Here is a 17295-nt window from a genome sequence, read left to right as displayed (position 1 = left end):
ACAGTTTTCTAGAATGTTTTCTTAACCACAAAAGAGCTGATTCTACTATGGTGATAGTTCAATCAGAGATCCATTAGCCCTGAGAGCTGGTGGCCTTGGTGCTGCACTGATTGACCATGACAGGAGTGGACACCACAGAGAGCCATGACAAAACATCAGCAGGACTTTAGTACATAGAGATGAGAAGGTCATTGAGATCCATTAGCCCTGAGAGCTGGTGGCCTTAGTGCTGCACTGATTGACCATGACAGGAGTGGACACCACAGAGAGCCATGACAAAACATCAGCAGGACTTTAGTACATAGAGATGAGGTCATTGAGATCCATTAGTGAGCACCAAGTGAACATGTCCTTTATTGGTACCCAGAGGATAGGACACTCAGCAGCATTCTGATGACAGCCAACATATTTATACTTCCCTAGTTTCCCCTCTCTTTCCCTTTCTCACTCAGACCACCAGCCACAATGCTAATGACCCACACAACACAGCAACTACTGCTGTGGAGATGGTATTAACGACACACAGTGGGGAAAACTTGAGGTGTAATATAGATCATTTGGCTATACATGTCTAGAACCACTTAATCCTCGTGCTACTTCTAAACTAAGCTTATATCTCCGTAAAAATACAATTTAGCTCGCCAGCGAAGCAAAGCCTTGAATAAGGTTCCAAATTAAATCTGTCATAGAACCCTAGGACTTCGTTCATCTCAGAAAAACTCAGATACCCACAGCTCCTCCAACTCATTTCAGAATCAAGTCGCATCGAGAAGCCGAACACTGTGAGCACCATACATCCAGAGAGAGTTAATTGCTCTGTGAAACCAGTTGCAGAGTCAGCATTGAAGTACAGCACCCACAGCCATGGAGAAACACAGGTACACACAAGCAGGGCTGTGGTCCACAGCCTCAGCTACACAGCTCTCCTCTCCTCCTAGTGTGTGTGGAGGCATCTGGAGTGGAGGCTGGCTGCTGACTATTACCACAGTCAGCTAGCAGGTCCAAACTATTACCACAGTCAGCTAGCAGGTCCAAACTATTACCACAGTCAGCTAGCAGGTCCAAACTATTACCACAGTCAGCTAGCAGGACCAAACTATTACCACAGTCAGCTAGCAGGACCAAACTATTACCACAGTCAGCTAGCAGGTCCAAACTATTACCACAGTCAGCTAGCAGGTCCAAACTATTACCACAGTCAGCTAGCAGGTCCAAACTATTACCACAGTCAGCTAGCAGGTGCAAACTATTACCACAGTCAGCTAGCAGGTCCAAACTATTACCACAGTCAGCTAGCAGGACCAAACTATTACCACAGTCAGCTAGCAGGACCAAACTATTACCAAAGTCAGCTAGCAGGACCAAACTATTACCACAGTCAGCTAGCAGGTCCAAACTATTACCACAGTCAGCTAGCAGGTCCAAACTATTACCACAGTCAGCTAGCAGGTCCAAACTATTACCACAGTCAGCTAGCAGGTCCAAACTATTACCACAGTCAGCTAGCAGGTGCAAACTATTACCACAGTCAGCTAGCAGGTCCAAACTATTACCACAGTCAGCTAGCAGGTCCAAACTATTACCAAAGTCAGCTAGCAGGACCAAACTATTACCAAAGTCAGCTAGCAGGACCAAACTATTACCACAGTCAGCTAGCAGGACGGACAGGATGTCCCGCACATCACAGAGAGGAACTCTGCAGCTACACAGTGAATATCACTGAGCACTAGTGGAGAACATGGGTGAGGGTGGGTGGGTGGGTGTGTGTGCAGAGAAAGAGAGAAACAGAGAGAGAGAGAGAAACAGAGAGAAACAGAGAGACAGAGAGACAGAGAGAGAGGAACATACAGAGAGAGAAAGGGAGGGAGAGCGAGGGAGAGAGCAGTAAAGAGAGATAGAGAGATCTGGACTGTCTTCCTGCTATGCTCTGTTAACTCTTTCCACTCACTCTTTTACGCTCCACTTCCACAGGTCTCCTCAGCAACCAGGCAATGTTTGGGCCATTCTTTGTCCAACTACCCTCTGACTATGCAAACGTGACACTCCTGGGGCCACCAACGGTGACGGGATTAAAGGTACGGATGTCATGTGGTGTTTAAACAACACTCACGAACACCACTATGATATGAACAATAATATATGCCACTTTGTGGCTTTACAAGTCTGGAAACATAAGACAACTATCCTTCTAAGTAGATTCTTTGCAAATGTGTGGAGATGGAGACGCCATTTAATGAAAGGCGTTGGCCGAAGCCATATAAAGGTATGAACCATGTTTCTGAAGCTTTGGTTAACAGTAGGAGCAGTGGATTTCAAAAACAATCTCCATAATCTCGAGCACATTGAGTCTTACCTTATCGCTGCGGGTCAAGCAGCCTAGGATATCTGTAGATATTCACAACTGAAAAAACAAGAGAATTCAAGAGCTAATGTGAACAGAGATAACAGATTAATGTATCCCACATACGGTGCATTTGGAAAGTATTCAGACCCCTTGACTCTCCCACATTTTGTTTTGTTACAAACTTAAAAAAATGGATGAAATTGTTTTTCCCCCTCAATCTACAGTTGTGGCCAAAAGTTTTGAGAATGACACAAATATACATTTTCAAAGTCTGCTGCCTCAGTTTGTATAATGGCAATTTGCATATACTCCAGAATGTTATGAGGAGTGATCAGATGAATTGCAATTAATTGCAAAGTCCCTCTTTGCCATGAAAATGAACTGAATACCCCAAAAACATTTCCACTGTATTTCAGCCCTGCCACAAAAGGACCAGCTGACATGTCAGTGATTCTCTCGTTAACACAGGTGTGAGTGTTGACGAGGACAAGGCTGGAGATCCCTCTGTCATGCTGATTGAGTTCAAATAACAGACTGGAAGCTTCAAAAGGAGGGTGGTGCTTGGAATCATTGTTCGTCCTCTGTCAACCATGGTTACCTGCAAGGAAACACGTGCCGTCATCATTGCTTTGCACAAAAAGGGCTTCACAGGCAAGGATATAAGATTGCACCTAAATCAACCATTTATCAGATCATCAAGAACTTCAAGGAGAGTGGTTCAATTGTTGTGAAGAAGGCTTCAGGGCGCCCAAGAAAGTCCAGCAAGCGCCAGGACCGTCTCCTAAAGTTGATTCAGCTGCGGGATCGGGGCACCACCAGTACCGAGCTTGCTCAGGTATGGCAGCAGGCAGATGTGAGTGCATCTGCACGCACAGTGAGGGGAAGACTTTTGGAGGATGGCCTGGTGTCAAGAAGGGCAGCAAAGAAGCCATTTCTCTCCAGGAAAAACATCAGGGACAGACTGATATTCTGCAAAAGGTATAGGGATTGGACTGCTGAGGACTGGGGTAAAGTCATTTTTTTCTGATGAATCCCCTTTCCGATTGTTTGGGGCATCCGGAAAAAAGCTTATCCGGACAAGACAAGGTGAGCGCTACCATCAGTCCTGTGTCATGCCAACAGTAAAGCATCCCGAGACCATTCATGTATGGGGTTGCTTCTAAGCCAAGGGAGTGGGCTCACTTACAATTTTGCCTAAGAACACAGCCATGAATAAAGAATGGTACCAACACATCCTCCGAGAGCATCTTCTCCCAACCATCCAGAAACAGTTTGGTGACGAACAATGCCTTTTCCAGCATGATGGAGCACCTTGCCATAAGGCAAAAGTGATAACCAAGTGGCTCGGGGAACAAAACATCGATATTTTGGGTCCATGACCAGGAAACTCCCCAGACCTTAATCCCATTGAGAACTTGTGGTCAATCCTCAAGAGGCGGGTGGACAAACAAAAACCCACAAATTCTGACAAAATCCAAGCATTGATTATGCAAGAATGGGCTGCCATCAGTCAGGATGTGGCCCAGAAGTTAATTGACAGCATGCCAGGGAGGATTGCAGAGGTCTTGAAAAGAAGGGTCAACACTGCAAATATTGACTCTTTGCATCAACTTCATGTAATTGTCAATAAAAGCCTTTGACACTTATGAAATGATTGTAATTATACTTCAGTATTCCATAGTAACATCTGACAAAAATATCTAGACACTGAAGCAGCAAACTTTGTGGAAATTAATATTCGTCATTTTCAAAACTTTTGGCCACGACTGTACACACAATACCCCCTTAATGAGAAAGAAAAAACTTGTTTAGACATCTTTGCAAAAAAATAAAAACTTAAATATCACATTTACATAAGTATTCAAACCCTTTACTCAGTACTTTATTACAACCTTGAGTCTTCTTGGGTATGACGCTACAAGTTCGGCACAACTGTATTTGGGGAGTTTCTCCCATTCTTCTCTGCAGAACCTCTCAAGCTTCGTCAGGTTGGATTGCGAGCATCGCTGCACAGCTATTGTCAGGTCTCTCCAGAGATGTTCAATCAGGTTCAAGTCCGCATTCTGGCTGGGCCACTCAAGGATATTGAGACTTGTCCCAATACCACTCCTGCGTTGTCTTGACTCTATGCTTAGGGTCATTGTCCTGTTGGAAGGTGAACCTTCGTCCCAGTCTCAGGTCCTGATCGCTCTGGAGCAGGTTTTCATCAAGGATCTCTGCACTTTGCTGCTTTCATCTTTCACCTCGATCCTGACTAGTCTCCCAGTCCCTGCCGCTGAAAAAAATCCCCACAGCATGATGCTGCCACCACCATGCTTCACCCTAGGGGTGGTGCCAGGTTTCCTCCAGACGTGACGTTTGGCATTCAGGCCAAAGAGTTCAATCTTGGTTTCATCAGACCAGAGAATCTTCTTTCTCATGGTCTGAGAGTCCCTTAGGTGCCTTTTGGCAATTCCAAGTGGGCTGTCATGTGCCTTTTACTGAGGAGTGGCTTCCGTCTGGCCACTCGACCATAAAGGCCTGATTGGTGGAGTTCTGCAGAGATGGTTGTCCTTTTGGAAGGTTCTCCCATCTCCATAGAGGAACTCTGGAGCTCTGTCAGTGACCATCTGGATCTTGGTCACCTCCCTGACCAAGGCACTTCTCCGCCGATTGCTCAGTTTGGCCGGGTGGCCAGCTCTAGGAGTCTTGGTGATTCCAAACTTCTTCCATTTAAAAATGATGGAGGCCACTGTGTTCTTGAGGACCTTCAATGCTGCAGACGTTTTTTGTTACCCTTCCCCAGATCTGTGCCTTGAGAAAATCCTGTCTCAGAGCTCTACGGACAATTCCTCCGACCTCTTGGCTTGGTTTTTGCTCTGACATGCACTGTCAATTGTTGGACCTTATATAGACAGGTGTGTGCCTTTCCAAATCATGTCCAATCAATTAAATTTACCACAGGTGGACTCCAATCAAGTTGCAGAAACATCTCAAAGATGATCAATGGAAACAGAATGCATCTGAGCTCAATTTTGAGTCTCATAGCAAAGGGTCTGAATACTTAAGTAACTAAGGTATGTTTTTTTATTTAATAAATTGGCATACATTTCAAAAAAGCTGTTTTTTTTTGTTGTTATAGGGTATTGTGTGTAAATTGATGAGGATTTTATTTGATCAATTTTAGAATAAGGCTGTAACGTAACAAAATGTGGAAAAAGTCAAGGGGTCTGACTATTTTCCAAATGCACTGAGTCAGCAGTTTCACTAAACTACAGCAGTATTATCCCATAGAGATGCTACTATGAAATAGAATGCTCACAACTAGATATTTATTGGCCCTGATATTTGCAGTAGGCCATATGCCATTCTTTAATAGGCAGTGCTTGAGAATGAACACACTGCTCAACATGTCGGATAATTATCCATCAGCTAACCATCAGAACATTATGACTGGTTAAATGAATGAGCATTACTTAATAGGAATCAAGCCTCAGTCACCACAAGACAGCATAAGTTGAAAAGAAGAAACACATAAGATCATGACAGTGATTTCATATAACACAAGATCATACTCAAATGTCAGTTTTCAAGGATAGCACGAGGACCAAAGAAACGAATTCAGGAGGAAGAGTATGAGGAAGTCAAATCAAACTGCTGCATTCAGCTGAAAGATAACAAGGCGCACTGGACAGTAACTGATATGTTGTGAGTTTGGTCACCTACTTACTCATCATTCCTTCTATTGTACACCTCAGCCTTTAACCCTTTGGGGGTTAGCCACCACAACCTGAAACACTGCTGATGTGTGGATTTTAACACTAGCACCAACAACCTTAAATTGGAGCACCAACAACCCAATTGTTTAAGTCAAACGTGCTCAATTCAAACATAACTTCCAGAGGCGCGGCCGGTGGGTCGGTTTTAGGTTTCTTCTGGTAACGGATCTACTGCACATCAGTCATTTCTGAAACTTCTCTGAGACGCAGTAAAAGATAGTCAGCTGACAAGAAGCCCAGTCACAGCAGGAAAGAAACGGTGGGAAAGAGCACCAACGTCAATATAGTGAGGAGGACATGAAATGGTCCTGCTTGTCAGATGGGATGTAGTGTACTCCAGCAACCTAATCAGACCCCTCCACATACTGTACAACTAACCATGGCTGCTTATGAAATGGCACCCCATTTTACTTTATAGTGCACTACCTCTTCTGGCTAATAAAGTAGTGCACAACAGACTATAGGGAATAGGGTTCCATTTCTGAAAATCAGCAAGAGCCATCACAGCCAGCATGTTATTCTCACTTACTAAAGGCTATGAATACCTGGAAAAGGAGAGAATGAGGTAATAATGAACTGATCAGCTCAGATGTCAGCCTCCAGCTAAATAAATGTTGTGAATGTGGAATAAGACTTACAGAGAGAGAGAAGAACCTTATGTACAGATGTGGGATGTTAATTTCATTTGAATTTCCTGTTGCGGGAAATTCAAACTTGTAGCGTATTTAAGGTTTAAAAAAGGTTTCTAAAGTTTGTAATTTCCACTTTAAAATGTCAGACGTGATTTGCTGTAACTAAAAATATATCAACCCCCACAAAAATTGCCATTAATTATAATCCACATTTCCTGTTGCTGCAGGATTATTTTCAAACCGTGAGAAAATGGTCAAATTAATTTCCTGCATCTGTACTACATGAAAGATACCTGCATTCCTGTCATTCTGTATTCTAAAGCCCCAGAGCTTTGGACATAAACTAAATTGTGCTTGATACAGCGTTCAAAACTCCACCCTGATGAAGTCTACAGAAATGTCTCTACCTTGGTACAGCTTACGGTACTAGCTGATTTTACTACATTGAACCAAATCCTGCTTTCAGAAAGTGTAAGGTAATGTTTGGTGAAAAACACACCACCTCATTCCCTGGAGGGGTGTAGAGGTGGGGCACACAGGGCCATATCACCACTGCAATCTGTGGAGTAACAACGCACAAGATGTGACTCCATTGTTGAGCTACATGTACCAACTATTTCCACAGTTTTTCATACAGCAAGGTGAACAGACTGAGGGCCCTGCAGACAATGTGGTGCCATGGGAAACATACCGGCCAGCGGTGAAAATGGCTTTTTAATAAAGCTGCACTCGATGGTATCCCAATTTAACACTATTCCCTGACCACTCCCATTCATTTCAACAACAGTCTGATTAACACCAGAACTGCTGGGCCTCGAGGAACCAGCTCCTTTTTATAACAACATTTAAAAAATGCATTGTTCACATCCCTTCGCTCATCAACTCACCCCTTCTCCCCATCATACTTTACTTAATTTATTTCATCTGTTGTTATACATGTGAAATTCTTGTTGGTATAGTTTAGGTTCATTTGAAGCAATTATCGTGGTGATCAACTGGGCACGACACCTTCAACTGTTGGGAGAAGGAGGGGAGCAGGCCCTAGTGTTGGGAGAAGGAATGGGGAAAATGTTATTCCAAACTTTATCCGCAACAAAAATCAAGCGATACCTCGGTCCATTCTACATGTAACTGCCAAAATAAAGGAAAAACTTCAGTAAATAAGGGATACAAAGTATATTGAAAGCATGGGGGTGCTTCCACACAGGAAGTTCCAAACAATTGTATTATCTATGCCAAAGCATATTGAAGCTTGTCTGGCGGCTCGTGGTGGGCCAACGCCCTATAAAGACACTATGTTGGCATTTCCTTTATTTTGGCAGTTACCTGTAGCAGCAGGCTACACAGAGAATGGAACAGCTGGATAGGGGAAATGGCTCAAGTCATGCAAAAGGGAAAGTAACTTTGCGGATAAAGTTTGGATTGACACAATTTCATGTGTACAACATCTAAAGAATTGCATCACTATACTGCGAGCTTTGCCATTTCTAAATGGACGTATTGGGCTGTTTTGGGAACCTTCGTTTTTTCAAGGCCCCCATACTACACAACGAGGATGAGGAAGTGATTTGCGGTAAGTTTCTCAAAAACATGAAATCACAAAAGGTGTCATTTACATCAAAAAGAGATTTGGTTTTAAAATATAACATCCTTTAAGATTCTAACAATGACTGTTATATAGACTTACAGTGCCTTCAGAAAGTATTCACACTCCTTTGTGAATACATTTGGTAAGCAATATGTTTGGAACATCGAATCGCAATAAAATCAAGGTATCGAATCGCAATACATACAGAATCGTGAGAATCGCAATTCATATATTGGCACCTAAGTATTTTGAGGTCCCTGGTATTTCCCTGCCCCAGAGTGTTGCTACTCAGTGCTCACTGCCGCCCACTAATTGTCTGGGATGCGTCCCAAATGGCAGCCTATTCCCTATATGGTGCACTGCTTTTGACCAGAGCCCAATATTTGAGATGCATTCCTGCAGTCTTCGGCCACCTTCCCCCATGCATCACAGCAGGCCCAGCTATGTAATTAGCTAAGTGGGGCCAATGGAATGTGCGTCTTAGTAAATGCAGGGGAGAGATTCACATGTGGCCAAAAGACTCATTGTCTGGGCCTACCACCTCTCACTACTTACCCACCTGCGTAATATCAACCATAGTCTTGCTTTGCCAAACTCATGTGGAGTGAAGAGACGAGAATATATTAACCATATAACTCGGGCGGCAGGGTAGCCTAGTGGTTAGAGCATTGGGCCAGTAACCGAAAGGTTCTGAGTTCAAATCCCTGAGCTGACAAGGTACAAATCTGTCGTTCTGCCCCGTTCCAAGGCCGTCATTGAAAATAAGAATTTGTTCTTAACTGACTTGCAAAGGTTAAATAAATTAAAAAAGACAACGAAGCCTGTAAGAAAGAATATTGTATCCTTCAAACAAAACAGAAATGATCCAAAAGTGAACTCGACTATGCATCCTTGTGAGGAATGGCAGTTGAGAAAACTGCAAGTTCTGCACTTCAATAGGCACAGAACACAGGAGCAGGATGTCGACCAGCTACATCCACTGCTGGTTGCTTTCCACAACCATAAGACCAACTAATTATTGACTTATTTCATCCAAATAGTTTACCTGCTTCTTGTAGCAGGCATTATAGAAAATAAACATGCTAGTGAGTAGCCAGCTAATCTTTATATTTCAAGTTCAGCCAATTTGGATCTATTTGCTAGCTAACCAGGTAGAACATTTGAATTGTTATGACCACACCCTTCTGTCCGTCTCTAACTGTTTAAACAGCATGCTAGCCTGTCTACTTAGTTCAGATGTTGAAATCAAGTGGCCTACCTTATTCCTCTGAGTGAGAAAATTGGCAATTCCTTATATAATTGTGTTTTGTGCTTATTGCACATTTATATAAACCCAGTAGACAGCTAGTATAAGAGTCCTTGGCTACAATGCTGCAAGCGGTACTGCAGTTCCTCACACGACAAACTGAACATTCATTTTCCAGAATCAATGTTCATTGATACTCCCATTTTAGTAGTGTCTGTTCTGAGTGCAATTTGAGGAGCTGAGACACACAAAAGGGATATCGTTAGAAAGGTTAATTTCCTCTATTACAGTGAAATAATGTCTCAATGTGTTTCAGTGTCCATATGACTAATTCTGTTGGACCAAACCTCAAATGCAAATAGCGAGTTGAAACCGCTTGTCAGAGACGAAGAAGTAATCTCTCATCTTTGTTGTTGGTAGTGGCAGGAGGAGGGGCTTGGGGTGTGTGTGTGTTTGTAAACAGAGGTAGAGGCGAAGCGAGAGGTTTCACTCTTGCCAAAAATGTGTCCAAAATACGCCCATTGCATTTCTTTGGGATTATTTTGGACCTAAGTGTCGCCTGCCATCCCACTTTTGGGACAACAAATCCCATTGCGGAGACATGAGCATCTCTGGTGTAAATGGGAAGACGTACAGCACAGAAGGAGTGAAGAACACAATACCAAAAAGAAGACAGAACAAGCAGACATAAACACAGAAGAAAATAAACGAGATTCTTGACATAGGAATATCGCGCAAAAACATTAATTCAAATTAATTCAATATATCGCCCAACCCTACACCAGCTACCCATACACCTCTCAGCAGCAGGAGAAACAAGCTCTTCATAGCTCAGTACCTCAGAGAATTCAGCAGTAGGAGAGATCAATGAACAGGACCCACAGAGACCAACACACTGAGAATACATTCTGAGAATTCCAGCACAAGATTCCTTCCCATTCGAGATAGGATTGCTCATCTACAGTAAGCCTAGATAACCATCAATCTGAAACTAAAACCATCTTACAAAATCTGCGGTTGTGAGGCCAGTTGGACGTACTGCCAAATGCTCTAAAACAACGGAGGTGGCTTATGGTAGAGAAATGAACATTCAATTCTCCGGCAACAGCTCTGGTGGACATTCCGCGAGACAGCATGCCAACTGCACACTCCCTCAAAACTTGAGACATCTGTGGCATTGTGTTGTGTGACAAAACTGCACATTTTTTAGTGGCTTTTTATGGTCCCCAGCACATGGTGCACCTGTGTAATGATCATGCTGTTTAATCATCTTCTTGATATGCCACAACTGTCAGGTGGATGGATTATCTTGGCAAAGGAGAAATGCTCACTAACAGGGATGTAAACACATTTCTGCACAAAATGAGAGAAATAAGCTTTTTGTACATATGGAACATTTCGGGGATCTTTTATTTCAGCTCATGAAACATGGGACCAACACTTTACATGTTGTGTTTATATTTTTGTTCAGTGTAGTAGATTTCACCTAGGTAGCCATTTCGATTTCATGAACGTGATTTAATCCACTACATCACAGAAGCTTCTCTCAGGATAGCGCTGAATCTAGTGAAAGAACAGTGTACCCCAAAACACAATGAAGTCATTTTATTGGTGCATTCCTGAACCCTCAGGATTTCCTATACCCTTTTTACTCTCACAGATCAGAGTGACTGTGGATGACACACACGGCATTGACCCTAAGGTGACGGAGGGGCATGCAAATGCCTCCAGCATGAGTCAAGGCCCATGCTATTGCTCTCTTTTTCTTGTGGTTGGTCAGCTCTTCTTTCATAATCTACATGGCTCCCTATTCCCTATATAGGGCACTACCTTTGACCAGAGCCCTATGGGCCCTGGGCAACAGTAGTGCACTATGTAGGGAATAGGGAGCCATTTGGGCCACATTGTGGTTTTTAGCGTGTTCCAGGACATCTGTGGAGCAGCTGTTGCTATTGCTCCTCTTAGGGGGTCAGCAGGGCCCTGTGTAGAGACAATGTTTAATCATGGCTATGCAGTGTTTCCCCCTACATATTTTTTTATGCGCGGTGGCAAAGGTCGCGGAAGGTAGGGGCATGCCGCCAATATTTTTTGAAGGACTGAAAAGGTAATTTCCGGTGACTTGTTAGAAAGCATGTTCACCGAGGTGAATGATAATCAGATGACACCATCTATAATCCCCCCAGAAACGAGCCCAATAACACACTCTTTTACTGTAGCCTCTACATGGTACTAGACCGTATTATCATCAGGCAGGTGCTATTAGCAATAAACATTTATTTTCTGGACCAAAAAGGGGTTACTTTCCTGCAATTCTACACATTTTCCATGGACCTGAGAGACTTTAGCAATTGTAAAGCAACATTTTCTGTAATTCTACACATTTTTCCATGGAGTAGACAGAAAACGTTGCAGTGTGACAGCTAATTTCCTGCAATTCTACGCATTTTGCCATGGCTTATTCCGTGTTCTGCTCAAACATAAAATCAATGAGGACCCCATTGGGGGCCCTGGGCATGTGTCCTGCGTGCCCGGTCAGTAATCCAGCCATGCCAAAAGTACTCCTAAATTCCTAATTTAATGGTTTCATCGTCTTAGCTTTTATTATCAAAGATTATATTATTTAAAAAATATATAAGTCAATTGTCTTTTCTACAAAATTTGTGTGGTTTTATTCATTGAAGCTCATACTGAAAGTGTTTTTCCATCACGAAAATTACTTTAACAAAAATAATTAATACATGTCTTTTTGGGGTGTGGCAGCAACAATTTAGCTATGGCTAATTGTTGGAAATCAAACAGTGTCCGCACACACACACACACACTCTCTGCTATATAAGGCACTGAAAGCAGCCATCCCATAACTCCACCGACATCCAAGCGAGAGATCCTAAATGATTAGTCCTGCCCTCCCAGTGAGGAGGGCCACAGACCATAATTAAATGAGTCTCTCATTCCCTCTCAGCCATGCTTCCTCGGCCCCTCTCAGCCATGCTTCCTCGGCCCCTCTCAGCCATGCTTCCTCAGTACCTCAAATCTGCTCTCAATGCCATGAATGGAAACATCTGTTGAACTAGAGGGGACGTATGTAGAGCTGGGAATTGCCAGAGACCTCACGATACAATACCATGATACTTTGGTGCCGATATGTATTGAGATTTAAACAATTCTATATGTATTGCGATTCGATACAGTAATTTCATTGCGATTCGATGTTCCAAACATATTGCTCACCATATGTCTGCTGCAGAGGGACAAGAGAGGGTCATGAGAAAAAACATTTTTATTAGTCATGCAAATAAAAGTTCCCTGTGCGCTTTGGACTGACATGCCATAAAGGAAAACTGACAGAGTTTGATACACCTGACAGAGTTTATTGAGCAGCATCTCAGGCCTGTCATCAACACAACCATCAGCACTAGGGCCACAACAGCATCAGAGAGCAGATACAACACAGAACTGCAGATAGCAGTCGTCCAGAACAAAAACATCACAATGATTTAGGGAGAGCAAATAGGAGACACTGCCTTTCATTCTGCACACTTGGGATCAACTAATTCCATATCAGTTGAGCTACTTCAAGACTTAAGGTGTGAGGTTGCATGCTACGCCACTGCTCATAAGTATAACTAAATAAATCTAAGATGTGTCAAATAAATGATATCCAACTCAGGGCTCCAGCTATGCATTTGGTTTGCTAACTTCCTAGCTAAGATGTCAAGTTCAAGATTCTTGGTTACAACAGAGACATTCAGTCTCCTCCTGGATCAAGATCCCCGTTGCCTACATTTTTTTGTGCGTCTAAATTATTTAAATTACATTTTTTACCCCTTTTTCTCCCCAATTTCGTGGTATCGAATTGGTAGTTACAGTCTTGTCCCATCGCTGCAACTCCTGTACAGACTCCGGAGAGGCGAAGTTTGAGAGCCGTGCGTCCTCCAAAACACAACCCAGCCGAGCCGCACTGCTTCTTGACAATGCCCTCTTAACCCAGAAGCCAGCCACACCAATGTGTCGGAGGAAACACCGTGCACCTGTCGCCCGGCCAGCCACATGAGTCGCTAGAGCGCGATGGGACAAGAACATCCCTGCCGGCCAAACCCTCCGCTAAACCGGACGACGCTGGTCCAAATGTGTCTCCCATTCACAGCCTGGACTCGAACCAGGATCTCTAGTTGCACAGTTAGCACTGCAGTGCAGTGCCTAAGAACACTGCGCCACTCAGGAGGCTTGCGAATTATTATTATTTTCCTTTTTTTAATAGCACTTATCTTCCGCCTATCATTCCCTATACCTCCATCTCTCGCTCTCCCTATATCCGTCAGATGCTGGGGCCCCCAGAAGGATTACAGTAGTGTTCAGAGCTGCTGTAACTCAGATGCTGGGGCCCCCAGAAGGATTACAGTAGTGTTCAGAGCTGCCGTAACTCAGTCAGATGCTGGGGCCCCCAGAAGGATTACAGTAGTGTTCAGAGCTGCTGTAACTCAGTCAGATGCTGGGGCCCCCCTGTGGTGGAGGTACCAGCTGCCAGGCATTAATGACATAGCAGCTTGAGTTCAGCAGCAGTCAAACCTCTGGAATTCCACTTTCATATTGCTGGATGGCTGACTAGAGTATGATAGACATGCATCATTCATACTCTGGCTGATTCATACTCATCATAGCTGCTATGGGAAACAATATCAAGTAACAAAGTAGAGGTCTCTCTTCGGTAAAGACAATGAACTTTCAGCACTGTACTCAACATATAGCAGGTGGTATTATTACTAACAGAGGCTGTATTGCTCATTTGCTCTCTAGGCTTTGTCTAGAATGAGCACAATCTTCTGTTTTCCTCTGAGTGAAAACAGACTAGTCAGAAAACTGCATGAATACTTCATCATGGAGACCACCATGATACCACCATTTCACATCAGAACTTTTTCAGAGGTGATCTGATTGGTCAAAAGACTAATTAGTGGAGAGAGGAGAAAAAAACCAGAATTGGGCTGTCTGTCTAAACGCAGTATGAAGAGTATAGTAGGATGACATCCCATTGGGTCTTTTGGCCAACAAGAACTCTTGCTGAGACTGTTCAATTCTGCATTGATGGGTCTGGACCCAAAGCCATGAAGTAAACAACAACTGCTCCTCACCAATGATAAATCTAATCTCTTTTATAACTCAGCTGTGGAGAGATAAGTGTGCTCTCTAATCCTCTCTATGGGTGTAAAAGCTGAGTGCAGGACTGCTGGTGTTAACAGTCTGTTGCAAAGCCTACTAATACTACTGACAACAACAAAAAATAACTTAGTTAACCGAGAGTCGTCTGCTCGATTGGTCAACATTTTTAAACGTGTATTTTTTCCCTATGTGCATTAATAAAATCAACTATATGTAGGCTAATGAGCTTGTCTGACGCCAGGCTTCCCCAACTGGCGGCCCATAGGCCGAATTTCCCCGCGAGTGGTTTTATTAGGCCCCCAAAGTTTTCAAAAAATTAATACAAAATGAAATCAGCTCCAAGTGATTTTCATTTGGGAAATCTGTTCAAGTATTTACACGCATAATAGAGAGATACGTGATCATATACAAATGTAAGCAAAGTTTGAAATTATTATGTTTTAGTAAAATATTATATCTGTTTGGGCTTCTTCCTGTCAATTTGCAGTCTACAAATTATTTGTAATTATGTTCCGCCCCTCGGCCATCCGCTTTAGAAAATAATTCTAAATCAGCCCGCGGCTGAATCTAGTTGATGATCCCTGCTTTAAGCACTCTGTGATTAAATAATTAAGACAAATGACTCGAGGGAGCCAGAGATCAGGATAGCCTAACCAGAAGAAAAAAATAAAAACTGTTCCTGGCCCTCTTCCTCCTGTTGGCCTTTGCAGATTCTGCTGTTACGCTACACAAGAGGTCGGCAACCTTTTCCATTTGTAGTGCCAATTTATCTACCGATCTGCGTGCCAGTTATGACTTTTATATGCACATTTATGTGGAACTGTTTAATTTAATTTATAATAAAGTTTTCGCATCTCAAAATCATTATCATGTGGTTAATCAAAATTCTAAAAGTAACTTATATTGCCAACTACGTAAAAATTGCCTACACAAAGCCAACAAATAAACGCCTGCAGGTAGAAAATATCCTGATCAAAATAAATATCCTATAAATGACATTGGCTGTGCATGGCCTGTCTGCAAGGAACTAGAAACATTGTATCAACCATTAACTAGGGTGTGGCCTGAAGCTCACTCTAGCAAACTTGCAACATTGTATGAAATATGCTGGGCCCTGGACAGACATCGCTATAGGCTATCTGCGCCAGGGATAACAACTAAATCAGGTAGGCCTATTTTATGACATTTCCACCGGATCAGATCATGACATTTCTTTCCCCTTTCACACTATGTGGTTATTGAAAGAGCTGGAATGAGTTTTCCAATAGGCAATATTTGCGCGCAGGCCAGGTAGTCTAGGACTATGTATAATCAGGTGCGCGTCCTTACTCAACATTGACGGGAGCGATACAAATAAACAATTAATAAATTGACAACTCCTAAATGGAAATAAACCAAAACGTGTTCCTCACAAGTGTAGCCTAGGTCGTGCAGTCCGATTCATTAATGGAAATTACTGTAACCAACATTTATTTTTCAAAATTATGGGGATTAACTGTAAATGCGGCAGGTAGCCTAGTGGTTAGAGCGTTGGGCCAGTAACCGAAAGGTTGCTGGATCGAATCCCCGAGTTAACAAGGCAGTTAACCCACTGTTCCCCGGTAGGCCGTCATTGTAAATAAGAATTTGTTCTTAAAACCTTTTTTACTGGTGGTGTGCCTCCGCAATGGATTAGTCCACAGAGGGGCGTGAATCAGACAGGTGGCTCATGTGCCATACAAAATATATTTTAAACTGCTCGACTGAAAAAATAAATAAAATAAAAAAATCTTGATAGACCAGCATCCTATCGACCAAACAATCGACTAAACGGGGTCATCCCTAAACCTTGAACAAAAAGTCAAAGCCAAAAGGTAAACAAGGCCATCGGAGGTAATACACAGACTGAATATATCAAGGGTAGGTGCTAAGGAGAATGACAGGGTGACTACCCAGCACTCAGCCGATTTACTGAAACACAAAAACACTTAACATCTTAAAAAGGCTGTGGCTTTGCTAATCCTGTGAATTTCCCCTGCGATAATGATCATTCCAGACAGGTAAGCTGACCTGCTGGAACCCAATTAAAAGACCTCAGGCGCTGGGCTGGCTGGAGAGAGAGAAAAGAGGGATGCTGAAAGAGGAGAACAACATGACAAGGACGGCAAGCCGATGAACTCTGAGGACTGTGGCTAGCCATTGTTGAGGTAACAATATAAGCCTAGTGGCTCAGAGCGCCGGTGCGCAATTGTATCTGCTGTGTCGAGGCTAGTTCTGCTCTCTCAGAAGGCTGGCAGGTTCTATTGTCCTGGGCAGGGAACACAGTCCTTTCCATTCAATCACGCTAAATACCCTGCCTCGTCCATGTGCACAATTTCTGTGGTACACACACAAACGTATATACACAGATCTAGGCATGCAACATGATCACAAACCAGTTTCTCAAAGACGGACAGCTTGAACAGCCGACTTGACATTAGCAACGCTATTCTGTCTGTGACGGTTAGTCTTGTAACTAAGTAGAGCGGTTGTAAAATGCCACACAGTCACCAATTAGTGCCTAAGTATCCCAGGGAATGGTTTGGAAA

At 43.1% G+C, this 17295-nt stretch overlaps 1 protein-coding gene across 3 annotated transcripts in view; it reads right to left on the bottom strand.

Annotated features, from left to right (window-relative positions):
* LOC106587616 (talin-2) overlaps window positions 1-17295 on the bottom strand; it is a 127964-nt gene that overhangs the window by 88617 nt on the left and 22052 nt on the right. Inside the window, exon 2 of one of the 3 annotated variants that reach the window (XM_082969611.1) lies at window positions 2354-2401. The exons of the other annotated variants lie outside the window; for them this stretch is intronic. The gene's annotated coding sequence lies outside the window, so the exon portion shown is untranslated. The remainder of the gene's footprint in view (window positions 1-2353; window positions 2402-17295) is intronic. 3 annotated transcript variants of the gene reach the window in all.

Source organism: Salmo salar, chromosome 26 (genome assembly GCF_965601325.2).
Source record: "Salmo salar chromosome 26, fSalSal1, whole genome shotgun sequence".
In the NCBI taxonomy this organism is placed as follows: domain Eukaryota; kingdom Metazoa; phylum Chordata; class Actinopteri; order Salmoniformes; family Salmonidae; genus Salmo; species Salmo salar.
This window is presented reverse-complemented; position numbering and strand designations above follow the sequence as displayed.